Source organism: Lissotriton helveticus, chromosome 4_1 (genome assembly GCF_964261635.1).
Source record: "Lissotriton helveticus chromosome 4_1, aLisHel1.1, whole genome shotgun sequence".
Classification (NCBI taxonomy): domain Eukaryota; kingdom Metazoa; phylum Chordata; class Amphibia; order Caudata; family Salamandridae; genus Lissotriton; species Lissotriton helveticus.
The window spans coordinates 498,384,945-498,400,292 of NC_136063.1; the positions used below are offsets into that span (position 1 = coordinate 498,384,945).

The 15,348-nt window shown below is 42.2% G+C and overlaps 1 protein-coding gene across 1 annotated transcript in view; it reads right to left on the reverse strand.

The window, feature by feature from the left end:
• Positions 1 to 15,348, reverse strand: part of RALYL (RALY RNA binding protein like) — a 1,751,515-nt gene that overhangs the window by 985,911 nt on the left and 750,256 nt on the right. The window lies entirely within an intron of this gene.

A 15,348-nucleotide genomic window follows, 5' to 3' on the forward strand; every position in this document is an offset into this window, starting at 1 on the left:
GATTCGAGTGTGTGCACAAATGCACACCATGGTGTAAATGTGATTGACAGCGCAGGGACTGAATGGACCCTGCTCTGTCAAACACAGCGTGGTGGTGAACACCGGACATTATGCAGCTGAGCCCTGCTGAATTGTTTAGAGGTGGCTCAGCTTGGGCTAGAGACGCTTTGACTGTCAGACAGCCTCGTTCGTGTGCGTGAGCCAAAGCAACAATGAGCCTACCTTTGATGAGTACCGGTACTCTCCTTGGCCGCAGAGAGGTGCCGGTACTCAGAGTGGTAATAATGAGAAGTGCCGGTACTCAATGCCGGTGAGTACCAGCCCATTTAAAGCACTGCCTCCCATAGAGATGCCAACCGCATGAGCCTCCTTAAGACCCTGATACGCAAAAACGGTTTGAGAAATGTTGCTGTTTTGGTTATTGACCGTGCTTTGAGTGAATGTCTGTCTATAAATTCACAAAGGATACCACAAGTCCTAGGATTCTGCAACAGTCATAGTTTTTATAGGAGTTTTATACAATGTAGGTTATTTTAATAACAGAAAGTTCGTCAAGTTAACATTTCCAACAAATCGATATCACAGTTTTTAGCAATAAAAACTGGCAAGTTGACATTTGCAGATCTGCCACTCAAGTGATGTTATTTGTAAGCTTCACTCTCAGAGCCTGTGGAAGAAACGGACCCAATGCTTACATTAGTATATATCATAAAACTAATGCACATTGTGTGGATCCTTCACTACTTAAAGCTGTTTTAATAGATTTTGATCAAAAATTGAAATTATACTTACAAAATATATAATGTACAGCACAGTCTTAAGGCAAGCACCATCACAGGAACACTTCTGCTCAGGTATTTCAATAGAGCTAATGGAAGTTCTAGATGCAGCCAAAGATAGCAAGGCCTGTCTTGAACTTTGCGAGTGTGTGTCCTGTACAGACATTCTCATAAACAGTAAACATTGTTAACACGTAGCTGCCTTGATCAATTAATGAAAGTAGGTTGAGCTTTCAACGAGTTCCCTGGATTCTCAATCACTTGCCAGTCCAGGAAATGCACTCTGCTTGAGGCACTCATTGACTTTCCAAGACGTTTTGCATATTTCATTAAAATGTATGCACCAATGTCATGAAAATTACTTATCAGGCACACCAGTCATGATATATCCTTCAAGCCTAAGGAAATATTGTCGATTAGAAGACTGGAATGTTGAGATCTTCAGTGAAGGCAATAGTGTGGAAAAGGGCTAATAATGAAGGACACAGTCCTGTTCATTAAAGGAGAGACCTGGACTAGAACTGTAACTAATGGTGTTCTTTGATCAATAGTTATACGAATCAGACGCTTATCACTCAACATGTCTGCCACTGTTTCTAACAATGTAGACATTCTCAACTTTTTCTCGGGATTTCAACTTTTGTAGAGGACTCTTTAAGGTCGACTTAATAATGTGACATGTTCTCATCCACTTGTATTATTATTTTGCTAATAGGTGTACAATTGCAGAGGAATTTCTCTGTAGACATATTTCCAAATGCCAGTATAAACAAATATTTTCATATTTTCTTTCCAGATGCTGAATTGCGAGAAGCCTCTGAAAAATACACCACTATAGATCTAATAAATTGTTAATGTTGCATAATAGAGATGACCAGCAAAGATCCATTGAGAAACAGATCAGCCACCGATTTACTTTTATCCGCTAACCAACATAAGGCTTCATTACTCTAGTTATGTTGTTGTGATCCAATTGGGGGCAACAGGGCAGGTGTAAGCAGCTGCAAAGCAATTGGTGGGTCTTCTTGAATACACAGTGCATTCTGGCCATTCTAGAAGCAATCGTGATTAAAGGACTCTCGGAGCTCTTGTAAATATGAGACATTGCAATGATCCTACCCCAATTGACGCTTAGCTTGAATTATCTAGTCATTAATTGTACTCAAAGTTTAGATTTCCTCTTCTTTCATTCCTGAGGGTCATTGTGAGTGTAAATTGTTATTTATCCAGGCGTCTGCAAATACACCTTTAAAATGCATAGTTCGTCTGTGCTTCCAAAAGTCCCAACAGCAGGTCCGGTCATCTCTGTGGTCTAGTGCGCATTAACCAAGATTTCACAAGTTGCATCTGGGAATGCCTTCACGTATGTACACTACACAAGGCTCCACCATTTATAATATGATTAGAACAGTTATATATGTGCCCAGGGGCAAAGGCTATAGTGGAAATGGGTCCTGGAACTTTGAGTGCAGACGAGCCCCAAATGGTGTGCAATAGAGAAAATGTCTGCTTGGTGGGTATTAGACTACCATGTGTGATCCCTCAAACTCAGATAGGTTCTTCAATCAACAAATGTCATTTCTGTCATACCTAGCGTGTACATTTTAGGCAAACCACAGTTCCACTCATTTCAAAGTGCCAGGAGTTTCGTCTTTGTCTGATATCGGGCTGGACAACTTAAAATACCTTCCACATGTACAGAACAGATATAAGGTCTGCTGTGTGGATCTGATAATATGTGTGGTCTTCACACTTCATGAGAAATACAAATAATATGCTGTTCCTGTTTAGTTAAAAATGAGGCAGTTCAAGGGATTTAGAAAAATTCGGTCAAGAATGACTAAGAAGTGGGAATCCATTTTATTGGAATTTAGGGCCCTCACACGCCCAAATGGGTGTCATGCTTCATTATCGGGCTGCTGCTCGTTGATCTCTTGTGTGACCAGTCACACAAAAGAGCACTCATCTGAGACATTATTTTCAGCCTTGTGCCTTTTGTTTTGCTTTTATTCAGCGTAGGAGACCTATTCATAAAAATTATTGTTATTGGTACTCCCAACTCTGTTTTATTTCACTAGTCTTACACACACTGTTTTACATCTTCACTCACTAGGTCCCTCAGCCCCACAGCACCAAACGGCTATTGGAAAAAAGGGCTCCGCCAAAGTGATCCCTCATTAGGAGCCCATCGGGTATTGCAGCGTCGACCCAATGAGGGGCAGCCTGATGATGAAGCATGACACCCATTTGGGTGTGTGAGGGCCCTAAATTCAAATAAAATTGATTCCCACCTCTTAGTCATTCTTGACTGAATTTATCTATATCCCTTCAACTGCCTCATTTTTAACTAAACAGGAACAGCATATTAATTGTATTTCTCATGATTATGGGCACATGTGCTGGACCTTGCCAAAAGCCCTTCTGTCCCTCTTTTGTATGTCTTCACAATTCACGCATGACCCTCTACCAATAATATTCCGGCAACAGAGCCCAATTTATATGTTTCAGAACAACCTATAGCTTTACTGATTTTAAGAGTCCCACCACCAGTTGAACTCAAGGGTACAGGCTGTGTTCATTAATGGTCCCAGGGACTAGAAATCCCAGAGCACGACTGTGGCTAAAAAGTGTGGCCTATACTACCTTGGTCTGTCCTCTCCACTAACATTTGGCACTCCAGACACAGATCTCAAAATTTCACTTAATACTGCTGATAACTCGGCAATCCCAGGATTCATTTGCAGTCAATTTAAGCATTCTACTGCTATTGAGAACACCACCAAAACATTTTCATTGCTTTTTACTAGTAAAGTTCATATGGAAGATATCTCAGAACTTTTAACTCCTGTGGCATCTGTTGTAAATTAAAGTATGTGGCATGAACTTCAGTCTACTTTAAGGAGATGCCAACCAGCCATCTGACAATTCATTTGACGCAGCTAAACATTCATTAGTGGGGAAGGCCTACGGAAGTACTTGTGGGAATCATTAGAAAGAGTGGCTAATGCTTCTCTCTGAAGTATCATCAGAAAGAAGTGAAAAGTTAATTACCCCTGGGCTATCTGTAAAAGACATGTAATTCCGATTCTGGGGACAAGAATGATCTAGCCTTCTTTTTAGTCTCAGTCAACATACTGAGGTCTTCAGCGACTAGCATTTAGCCGCTTGCTGGTGGTAATGAACTTGGCATAAATCAAACAACTAACATGAACCACCTGAGTCATTCAACATTTCATAGATGCTTTTCTTGCATCACATTTACCCTTAATGACAATAACAAGCATGACTCTACAACAGTGGAAAGTGATCTGCAGGAAATCTACCCAGTACTCCTCATGTCCACAAGTAGGTCAGCTTTTAGAGGTTTTACAGCTGAGTAAGAATCTGTTTCTGCCAATGACAAGGTTCCCAGCTACATTTACAATGTGAGAACAGCTATGATTCCTTTTGACTCTTGAATAATTATGCCTTCTGCTTGAACTCATGGCAATAGTTATCCTCTACCTCAATAACCCAACTTGCCTGTCTGATCTCAACCCAGTCAACCTCCAAAACTTAAAAGCTTGGTACCAAACTGACCTTCGTAAAGCAAAAAGGACTTCAGGTCCTGGTTGACATTTAAATAATTAGAGATGAAGTTGACACTTGCCTATTAGTACCATTAGACTGTCAACAGCTTTCAACACCATCATTCAAACATCCATCCTCAACATTGTATCCTCAAGAATGGATACTCGACTCACATGAATCTTCCTCTTATTGAATAATCTGCGGCACACCTGAAGCATCAATTGTCTCACCACACCTATTTAATCTATGCATGGAACCACTGAGTGTGATGATCCAAGATGAGCACATTTACATACACCGATACGCACATGATTCCCAGCAGCATCTCGAACTATGCTTAGCTCCGGGAAACCCATTGGGTAGCTGTGCGCTCTATAAGTGGGAATAATAAATAAATCCTCAAAGTGTCCATCACATTGCAACTTTAAAACCTTCCTAGGTAAATTAATAGAGTGGATGTCTGCCTTTTCTCTGAAACCTAATAATTCTTGCTTCTGTTCACCAATGACTTCCCCTGACTAGTTCACTCTCTATGACACCTTTTGTCAATTTTCTGGACTTCACCATTGATTCAAACTTAAGCTTGAATGAACAGGTCAATGGCCTGGCAACAACTGCTTCCTACCAACTTCATCTGCTAAGGAAGATTAAAACCATCATGTCTCCTGAAGATCTGAGGATGGCAGCCTAGACGTAGTGCTTATCGACCTCTATGGAGGCAATTATCTACTAGCTGGCTTACCAAAAACTAGGCCTTCATTAAATGTTAAATACCCTGGCGCAATTCACATAACTTTGGTAAATTACGTCATCCTGCTACTTAATGTGATTATGTGCGACTCACAGCAAAAATGTAACAAAAACACGCCATTCAATGTAAAAATGTACCACAAGCACACAGGAAAAACATAACGCTAGAGGCTGTTCATCACAATGCTTCTATTCTTTTGCACATTTTTTTTGTGCAATATGCATTCTTGAATCTAAAACCGACAGGACGTAGTTCACACTAAAATACAATACTAAATGAAAGATTCGCATTTTGAGTAATTAATTGTAATTTTGTAGTATTTTTCAAAATTTCTAAAACAAATCATGAGAATTTCACACACCCCTACCCAAAAATACAATTGTATCTCACACGGGATCCCTTCAAGCGCCATGCATTCCACTAAAAAGAATCAAATCATATCAGCGCTTTTCTAAACCAATTCTAATGAATGAACTTCAGCATAGACTCCAAAACACATAATGCTATGCACTCCGGCCTTCCACTCGACACCACTGGAGGATACAGGTTGACAAGAAGCAAAACCTAAATCCTTCTAGATATTAGGAAAGCAAGGAAAACTAAGGCTTCATACTAGTTCTCCTTTTGTTTACCCCCCAGAATATAGAACTGGGGGCCTCATGTACAAATATCCAACTAAGAAATCGTAAATTAGAACAGATATCAATTTGCAATTATTTATTTCATATTTGGAATGAAAGGAAGAGTTAGTTTGCTTAGCAATGTATGCTCTAGCACGGTATTTAAGGTTTTTCAAAAGATTGAGATCTCAAAATAAAGTGGACTGCTTTTGATTGATGGAAAGCCTGACCGTAACGTACAAACGTTTCTTTTAATGTGAGAGTCTACGAGGCCCATTCGCTATGTAAGTATACAAGTTTATTTAAGTCACATGTACTTTTACTACTACACATAGAATTCAGCACTTTTTTCCAGTCACTCTTTCCAAGTATTGATTTATATCTAGGTATAGACTTAACATGTCACCACCCCCTCAACTAATAGAAAGTTACTATTAGTAACTTTGCATGCATAGTGGGAGATCAGCCCCACCGTCACAAAGATTTTACGATGGAAAAGTATATGGAAAATATAATGTTTGTTAAAACAATTATTTAAAAAATGTTACTATAAACTATAAATACCATATATTTTTTTTTTTATCTAGAAATAATAAAATGGAATGTTCATCATCATCAACTTTATTTCGGGCACTTGCCCATCAAACACTTCAAACATAAAAAAAGACATGACATAAATAAAAAAATCCTTGTTTAAAAAAAATATTGCCTTAAAAATTTACATCAATTCAACAGTGGTTTCTGGAGTCACATTACAAAAAGAATTAAAAACATAAATACAACAGCATGATATTTTCATAAAAACAGTTGTTAAGTTTTCAGCGCATAGCACCCATCGATACATCGAGGTTGGGGTAATAATAAACAACCTGGGCTGAGCTCTTAGATGGGTGCCTGCAATGTTTAGATGAGACTCACACCTTTTTCTTAAATAGCCATATTGCATATAGGAATCGGCTGATTCCAAAGGCTGTAACTTGGATTATATTTGTGCGCAAAATTCGGTAAGCCTTCTGGTGGTGTCTCACTTCAATGGAAGAGCAGAATGGTTCGAGCCAATTACACCTGGGCCTATCATATTTGGGGCAGAAAAATAGCGCATGTTCAGTATCCTCACCTGCATATTTTAGAACACACATGCTGCCGATATCGGTTGATAGGTTTTCCAATTATGTGTAAATTTGTTGACTAACAGTGTTCACAACCTAAATGTTATAAATAGTGTGCGAGATATAGGTGTTTGGGTTGGATCTGATATAGACATAGCTCTTTTGCAGGGGTGGGTTTACAGTCTAGAAATTATTACACCAGACAGCCAGACCCACAGACTTAGCCTTACTGTGGTATTCAATGGTATTTCTGTTCCAGAAGGCGGCTTTGAATCTGGCCTTTGTGCCCTCTCTAATAGTGGTTGGAATATTCTAGTGTTCTCCCATGCCTAAATCGCTGAGATGCAATTTAACAAGCTTAAACCAGGGAGTCAGTTGTGCCTTATTCAGGCCTTCATTCACTGCCAATCTATAATGATGGAGCTCGTCAGTATAAAATAAAAACAAAGAGCGGTCCCTTTTGTGTCAATCACTCTAGCTGTCAATAAAACAAATTAATTAGATCTTCATGTAATCCTAGCATGCAATCCCTCTGTCAAAACGCTAAACACAGTTGTATGTAAAGATGTCTTATTTAATAAAAATAAAATATTTTCTAATACAAAATGTTCTTACTATAATTCTGGTCATAAAATGAATACATTAAACTCCATACATAGAAACTTCAGAGATACACTTCATCATTCATTAAAATTAAACACATCGTAAAATAAGTTAAAACCAAGGTCATAAAATCCTCTAATCTGTTATGCACTAATTGTCGACGCAGGATTACGGTGGAAAAAACTTGATGCACACCACCTCAAGACAAAAGCATACCATCTTTAATCATCCAGATATAGCAGCATAAACATATCTGATGTGTATTTTTTCATTATTCATCAGCCAAATAATGTCTCTCATTGTTTCAATCTAACTTTCAATGTTAAGAATAGAGCACCACATTGTAATATATCACAGGCTATTTTACGTTAGGTTTGTTGGAAATGATCCATCACCTTCCTTGAATTAATCAGGATGGTCTTTGAGGGTGGTATTCGCTAAATTTAGATATGATTCTTTATTAGAGACCCTATAGAAATCATGAAAAATGAATGAGCCAAGGACCAAAAACTTACATCATCTTAGATCCTCTTGGGTCTAATAAGTCAGGCTATATTCTAGTTAACACTTCCACTTGATATTAGCAGGAAGTAAACCCCTCCAGTGGGCTTTAGCGAGATGGTTACTCTGTTGGTATTGAGGACAGGAACATATTAGCAAATTTATCTCTAAGGGGCCACTACATATCAATGTTCTTTCTTTTATAGCATTGTACTGCCTACCTTGATTTGACACTGATATATTATTCCACAAGTTGTCTTTATTCATTAGGTTTATTACCTCATGACAGGGCCACTCTGTTCCTGTTCAATGTGCTTAATGTGTTGCAAGATTTTTTCGTTAGTCTTCCCTTAATTTTCTGTTGGAAATGTTACAGAATCAGAAAATATGCCTGAGGCCAGTTATCAACACACCATGTACATATTAAAGTGTTTTACTGGTTTCTAACACTTAGGGGCCTATTATGATTGCGGATTTCCCGCATCCTCCGGGCCGGCGGAAGCCACCGCCGGCCCGGAGGATGCGGGAAAACCGCCGCGAAGCCTAGAAAGACCAACCGCCATATTAGGATGGCTGGTCGTCTTGCATTCAGTCTGCAGCTTTTCCGCCACGGTCGCCTTCCGACTGAGGCGGAAAAGCTTTAACATGGCTGGCAGTGTCTATCAGACACCGCCAGCCATATTATGATGGTGTAAAATGTATGCTTTTCCGTGGCGGCTTTTCCGCCGTGGAAAAGCATACGGACCTTCACCTCGGGGGCCCGTTGCGGGCCCCCTGGGTGAAGGGGGGTAGGGGGTCAACATTGGGGGTACCTATGGTACCCCCCTGCATTTGCGTGAACAAAGCAGCAGGCACCGAGCGGTGCCTGCCGCTTTGTGCACACAAATGCGGTGAATGCATTTTTAACATTGCGGCGGGTGCAGCTTGAAGCTGCACCCGCCGCAATGTTAATGATAGAGGATGTGACCGCCACCCTGGCGGTCACATCCTAATCTGCACGGAGGGAACGCCGCAGCCCATGCGGAGGTTCCCTCCTACTCTGGGGTCGCAGACGGACTCAAGTCCGTCCGCGATCCTAATCGACCCCTTAAAATGGACTGAGTAGTATTGTATTAATCGCAGTCACCGGTTTAATGGTAATTTATACTGACAGGGTTCACATTCCCCTCCTTTTTAGAATATTTTATTTTCATTAGCTGAACCAACCATGTTGGTTACATTTTGATCAACCATGTTTATTTTATGGAAGCTGTGGTGGGTCTAAAAATTGTATACACAAACCATTTCTGATTGGTGGAACTATCCTTTATCATGTGTTATATATATATATATATATATATATATATATGTATCCAGGTGTGTTCCGTTGATGCTTCATTAAAATACCATGATAATCCCTTTCCATGCTATTGGTACTGACATATTTCTATATTGAAATGATACGGCTAAAGCCCACTGGAGGGGTTTACTTCTTGCTAAGATCAAGTGGAAGTGTTAACTACAATATAGCCTGACTTATTAGATGCAAGAGGATCTAAGATGATGTAAGTTGTTAGTCATTGGCTCATTCGTTTATCATTATAGCTATAAGACCCCTAAAAAAAGGCTCATATCTTATTTTAGTGAATAACACCATTAAAGGCCATCCTAATTAATTCGAGGAAGGTGATGGATCTTTTCCAACAGACCTGGGCCCACTCCAAGAGACCATTTACTTTGATCTGTGAGCACTTTTCACAACAAATTTGGGCCTGCATCAGCTGGGCAGTTGCTGGTTAGCTAATGCAAAACAGTCTCCAGCACATGCAGGAAGGGTAACTGTAACATTCTAAAAATTACCCTTTTCATCTATTTAATGGGAATCTGATATTACCATAGATTGGGTGGTTATTAAACATAAAAATAAGTCTTTGAATGGAGGTCGAATTTGCTGGTACATTTCAATAGTTATAGATTAAGGTGTATACACCATATTTTGACTTTTTCTATGTTCCTTTTTTTTATTTTAAAACGTTTTTATTTGCAGTGACAAAAAGCAATACAGAGGCATGACATTTAGACCCCCCACCCTGTTAAACTAGCGATTAAGTGACACAGAAAGAAAAAAAAGACAAGCCACAAGTAGATAGCACTGTGGAGTCGAGAAAATGGTAATAAAAAAAAGAGGAAGAAAAGAAAGGAAGCAGGCGAGGAAGGAAAGAAAAAAGAAAAAAAAATGCGAAAAGACAGAAGATAGGCGAGGGAGAAAAAAAAAGAAACCGCAGGCCGGACTAACGCGGCTGCTCCAGCCAAGACGTTAGCTCTTCCCATATGTCCAGACCCTTCTTCCACCCTTTACGGCCTTTCCTAGCACAGACAGCTTTCTCTAGGTGGCATGTTGCGACTAGCCTAGCCAGCCACTGAGAGAATGGTGGGGGGTCGGCATCCAGCCATGCGGAAGCAACAAAGATCCTCCACACTGCCATTGCAATAAAAATGAATTCCCCGCCTTTGTTCCTAATGGTTTCGGACTGTGTCCCCAACAGGATGACTGTGGGGGTTAGCACAATGGTCTGAGCGGTGACTTCCCTTAAAATGTTCTGTACCTTAAAAAGGATTGGAGCAAGTTTAGGACAGGTTGCAAATATATGAACTGAGTTGGCACCAAATTCCACTAGTATAGCATAATATTGGGGAAGGCCCACCCGCCCGTTCTCTGGGGAGAGACAGTTGCCTTAGAGCCCACCTTGGTTGTGAGTAGGCCCAGATAAACCGCATAAATATTTGCTGGAATTTCTGCAGATTGGTTTTGCTGAAAGAAGTAAAGAAGTTTAGGAAAGTATGCCATTTTGTTTACGTTGCATCTACCAACAAGGGTCAGGTGAGGGCTATCGATTTGTTTAAGGGCCTTCTTGGTATCTGCCGCGAGAGGGGCTAAATTCCCGGTTACAATTTCATCGATGTAAGCAGATATGACAACCCCCAAGTATTTAGCCTTTGGCACTACCCGGGCGTCGGTCCAGGTGATTTCCCTGTTTACAATTATTTGGGGTTTTTTGTTGATCAAAGCATAACCCGAAATGTTCCGAAATTATTGTGCCTCAATTTCCAATGCCAATATAGCATTCTCGGGATCAGGGGAAGTTATGGCCAGGTCGTCAGCATAAGCCATAATTTTAATGTTGTTGCCCTGGATGCTAGTTGCTATGTTAGCGGGGTTCCTTTCAATTTTCTTAATGAATGGGTCTATGTAGAAGGAAAATAATATGGGGGGTAGCAGGGACAGCCCTGCCAGGTACCCCGGGAGATATTAAATTGGTCAGTAAGTCGCCCATTGATGGAGACACAGCCCGTCAGCTTTTGGTATAGAGCCCGTACTGTCTGTGTGAGTCTTGGCCCAAAACCCATTCTGCCCATGACAGCCCACAAGAACCGCCAGCAGACCCGGTCAAATGCTTTTTCAGCATCTAGTAGTGTTAGTGACATTGGGTCTCCTGCTGCCTGCGCTGCATCAAACAGAGGTAATAGTCCACCTGACATGTTCTGTAGTGCCTTTTTTTGGGATGAATCCGTGCTGCCATTCTGAGAATAGGGACTCGGCCACAGAAGATATTTTAGTTGCCAATATTTTAGAGAAGACTTTGGAGTCGCAGTTGATGAGTGTGATGAGTCTGGATGAGCCCATTTCTAACGGCGACTTACCCTTTTTGGGGAATATAGATATTCTGGCATTAGAGTAGGAGGCAGGAGGGGGAACCCCATTGAAAATAGAAGTTACCACGTCGGTGAAAATTGATTTGAGGAGCAAAAATGCCATCCATTCATGCGGCTTTTCCATTTGGTAAACTAGATATGGCTTCCTTAATCTCGTCCCAGGTTGGGGTAAGATCTAGCACTTCGCTATTGTCAGAGGCAAGCTGTCTAAGGTCGACCTCACTTAAGTAGCTGGCTATCTCACTTTCGATTGAACCAGCTGCACTGCAATTCTCTTCCGTGTAAAACTCTTGCATTAGAGTCTTTGGTCTCAGTCCCTGTGGCAAGTTTGATTTCGTGTATTTCACTGCTTGTGGACTGTTGCCTGGTCTTGACGGCAAGGTGATGCCCAATGCAGTCACTGCACTCGTAATTTTTTTCCCGCAATGTTGCCCATTTAGCTGTAGTTTTTCCCGCGAATACTGCTCCTATTTCTGCTTTAGCAAAAATTACATCTTTTTGGACATTCTCAATATCCTGTCCCGACTTGACCATTAATACCAGTTTCGTTTCTGCACTCCTTAGTTTTTCCTAAAGATCACTCATTAGCGACTACTCCTTCCTATTCTTCCTTGCTGAAAACCTCACGGTTTCGCCCCGAACACCCACCTTTAGCGTATCCCAGACAGTCATCATTGAGGCAGTTCCGATGTTTATTTCCAGGAACTCCTGAATCCAGCCTTGCATGTGGACCCGATAGCCTGCATCTTGCAAAAGGGCTTTCTCAAAGCTCCACCTTGGTGCCTTCTTCCAGTTCCCTAATCCCTTAATGTTTAATATAAGAGGATTGTGATCTGACATAAAACGAGGTGCAGTGACTATAGTGCAGTTACTAAGTAGTGAAGACAAAACAAAGAAATAATCTAACCTAACAAGAGTGTGATGTGGGGCAGGGAAATAGGTGTAGCCAGGTTGCATTGGGTTTAAACTAGCCCAAATGTCGCTTAGCTCATGGATCTGAGCTAGGTTAGCTAGAGCTTGGAATACTAGGGGCTTTCTGCCTTTGTACCTCCATTTGCTATCTGTTTTCCAGTCACTGGGCAGATGTATATTAAGGTCACCACATAGGATGATTGGGGTGGGCCAGTGGGCTAATCCCGAGACCAGGTTAATGATCCCTGGGTCATCTGTATTGCGGCGGTATAATGAGCAGAGGGTAAAAGGAAGATTAGGAGGAAGGTGGCATTCAGTTATTATCCATCTGCCCAGTGAGTCCGATTTAACATGGGGATTTTTAAGAGAAAGTCTTCTATCTACCATGATTCCTACCCCTTTTATTTTGGCACCCTGTGTGGTGGCCCCCACGATTTTGAACCCCAACGTGTCTAATAAATGTTTCTGCGAGCCCTCTATGTGGGTCTCCTGGAGGCAGATGATGTTACCTCCTAGAGAGTGTAGACCTTGTGCTACAGTTTGCCTTTTTGCGGCGTTGCTCAGCCTGCAATTGTTGGCGGAGATGAACCTAAGCTAGACTATCTTAGCCATTTAAGTGTTGGAAGGAAACGTGATAAAAGCATTTCTTGAGCCTTGGAGTGTGTCTCTCTTGGTGAGGTTTTTTTTTTTAGCCTCTCCCAGTATCTTGATAAGTGAGTGCGTAAGTGTGTGCGTGCCAGAGAGTGCCCTTGTTTCTTTTGTGCCATTTTCAGTGCCTGTCCAATCCCCCTAATCAGGAATAACCTGAATGATGGTAGTCAGTCATGAGTCCCGACTGTCGACCACGCCTGAAAAAAAAACAAATTAAATTCTCATTCGGCTAGTAACCCCCTTTTTGGGGGGGGCCGAAAAACAAAAAGAAAAATGCAAAGAAAAACAAAGGACTGCTCAATTAATCAATCGTCAGATTCACATAGAGCTGCCCTAATGTGGCCAACCCCATGGCCCTAGGAGGCTTGAAGATTTAAAGAGGACTGTAAGAATGAAAGTAGAGACAAAAAGAGGACAGCAAGGGGCAGAGGGTGAGCTTTTCATCCAAGACTCTTCTTGGATTTCAGCTCATTCAAGTATTCGCCCGCTTTAACTTCGGACAAAAAGACTTTGGTACCCCCGTTCAAGATTACTTTTAGTCTGGCGGGGTTCATTAGGTAAACTTCAGCCCCCAGTTGCTGAAACGTGGAAATCAATTGCCTCAAACGCCATCTCTGCTCTACTGTCTGGTGGCAAAAATCGGGTTTTGTGAAGAATGTTATGCCATTAGCCCCTTTTTTGGAGTTAGGACGAGCCTGGTCATAGATTAGCTGCCTAAGGAGGAAATTGCCAAAGTAAACCAGGAATACTCTTGGCTGTCCCCCAGTGGCATTGCCGCCATCACGCTGCCGTCTCTGGTTAAAGGGGAAGCGCTGCGCCCTCTGCACCTCACAGTCCCTGTCCCAACCCCGTTGGTCAGGGAAGGATTCCTGCAAAAGTTTTACGATGAAACGTCTAGGGTCGTCCCCTTCCTTCCCCTCCGGAATACCAAGCAGGCGGAGATTGTTCCTGCACTGGTGGTTCTCCTGCTCCTCCATCTTGGACATTAGATCTACCAGGCAGGCAGTATTGGACTCGCTCTGTTGTTTGGCTGCCGTGGATTCGGTCTCTAGGTGCTCGGTTCGTGCCTCCACCATAGAAACACGGTCGCTTATGTCAGTGCAGGTTTTGTTGAGCCGCCTTAGGCCTCCTTGCAATTTCTTAGCAGCACCTTTGGCTGCGTGATTGTCCGCTCGTACCTCCTCCTGAAACTCTTTGATAGAGGCCAGAATAGAAGCTAAGGAGGGCTCAGCAGTATCCATAGGCATGCTTTTATTTTTCCCCCACAGTGCTGTACTAGGGTCATCCTCGTCCAGAGGGTAAGACATTTGAGAGTCAGAGTAATCCCATTTTAATTGGTTGCGCCGCTTGCCCTTGCTTCTAGGTTTCTTTAACCGCTGAATCGTGCCAGTGTCTTTAGTTTAGACCTCACTATCACCCTCGCTTGTATCTGACCCCCCTCTCCCGATGAGGTAGGTGTACCGTCTGATACTGAGTAGAAGTGCTCAGGTCCTGTTTCCAGAGTCCAAGGAACTTGTGCCCCAACAGGAGTTTCTAGGCTCTGGATAAAGTTGGCTATGCCAGTCATCTTGTCCTCCGGAGCTGCAAGAGGGGTGCCATGATTAGTGCCAGGATTAGTGTTATCAGGGCCTTCGCGCAAATTCTGTGCTACGGGGTGCAGGGTTGTAAAGATGTGTTGCTCGGTTCCTCAGTTCAGGGGTTCAGCAGCAGATGCATAGAGAGAAATGCCTGAGTTCATGCCAGAGTCCGCAGTCCCAGCTGAGGTATCTTCGTCACCTGTGTCTATGCGCGGCCCTTCCCCTGGTGTAGTTGTGACCGGGTCAGCCTCCTGGTAAGTCTCCTGGTTAAATGTTGAGCCAGCCTCTTGCTGCAAGCCCAGTATAAGTGCTGGTGTAATCGGTGGGACCAAGGGGGCATTCTCAGTGGGAGGTGTAGGCGCAGGGGTCTTGTGGTTATTACACGAGGTTTGCGCTTTAGTGCCTAGATATATTTTTGCTAGGGGCTGCTGCGTAGCTGAGTCTTTTAAGTCTTTTAGATCTTTAGGCAGCCCACCTCCCCCTGCTCTGCCCAACATCTTTTTACTGGCACTAACCTCTTGCCTGGCTTTTGTGGCACTCTCTGTAGATGCGGCGTCCCTGGGTTCTCTGGATTGAGGGTTG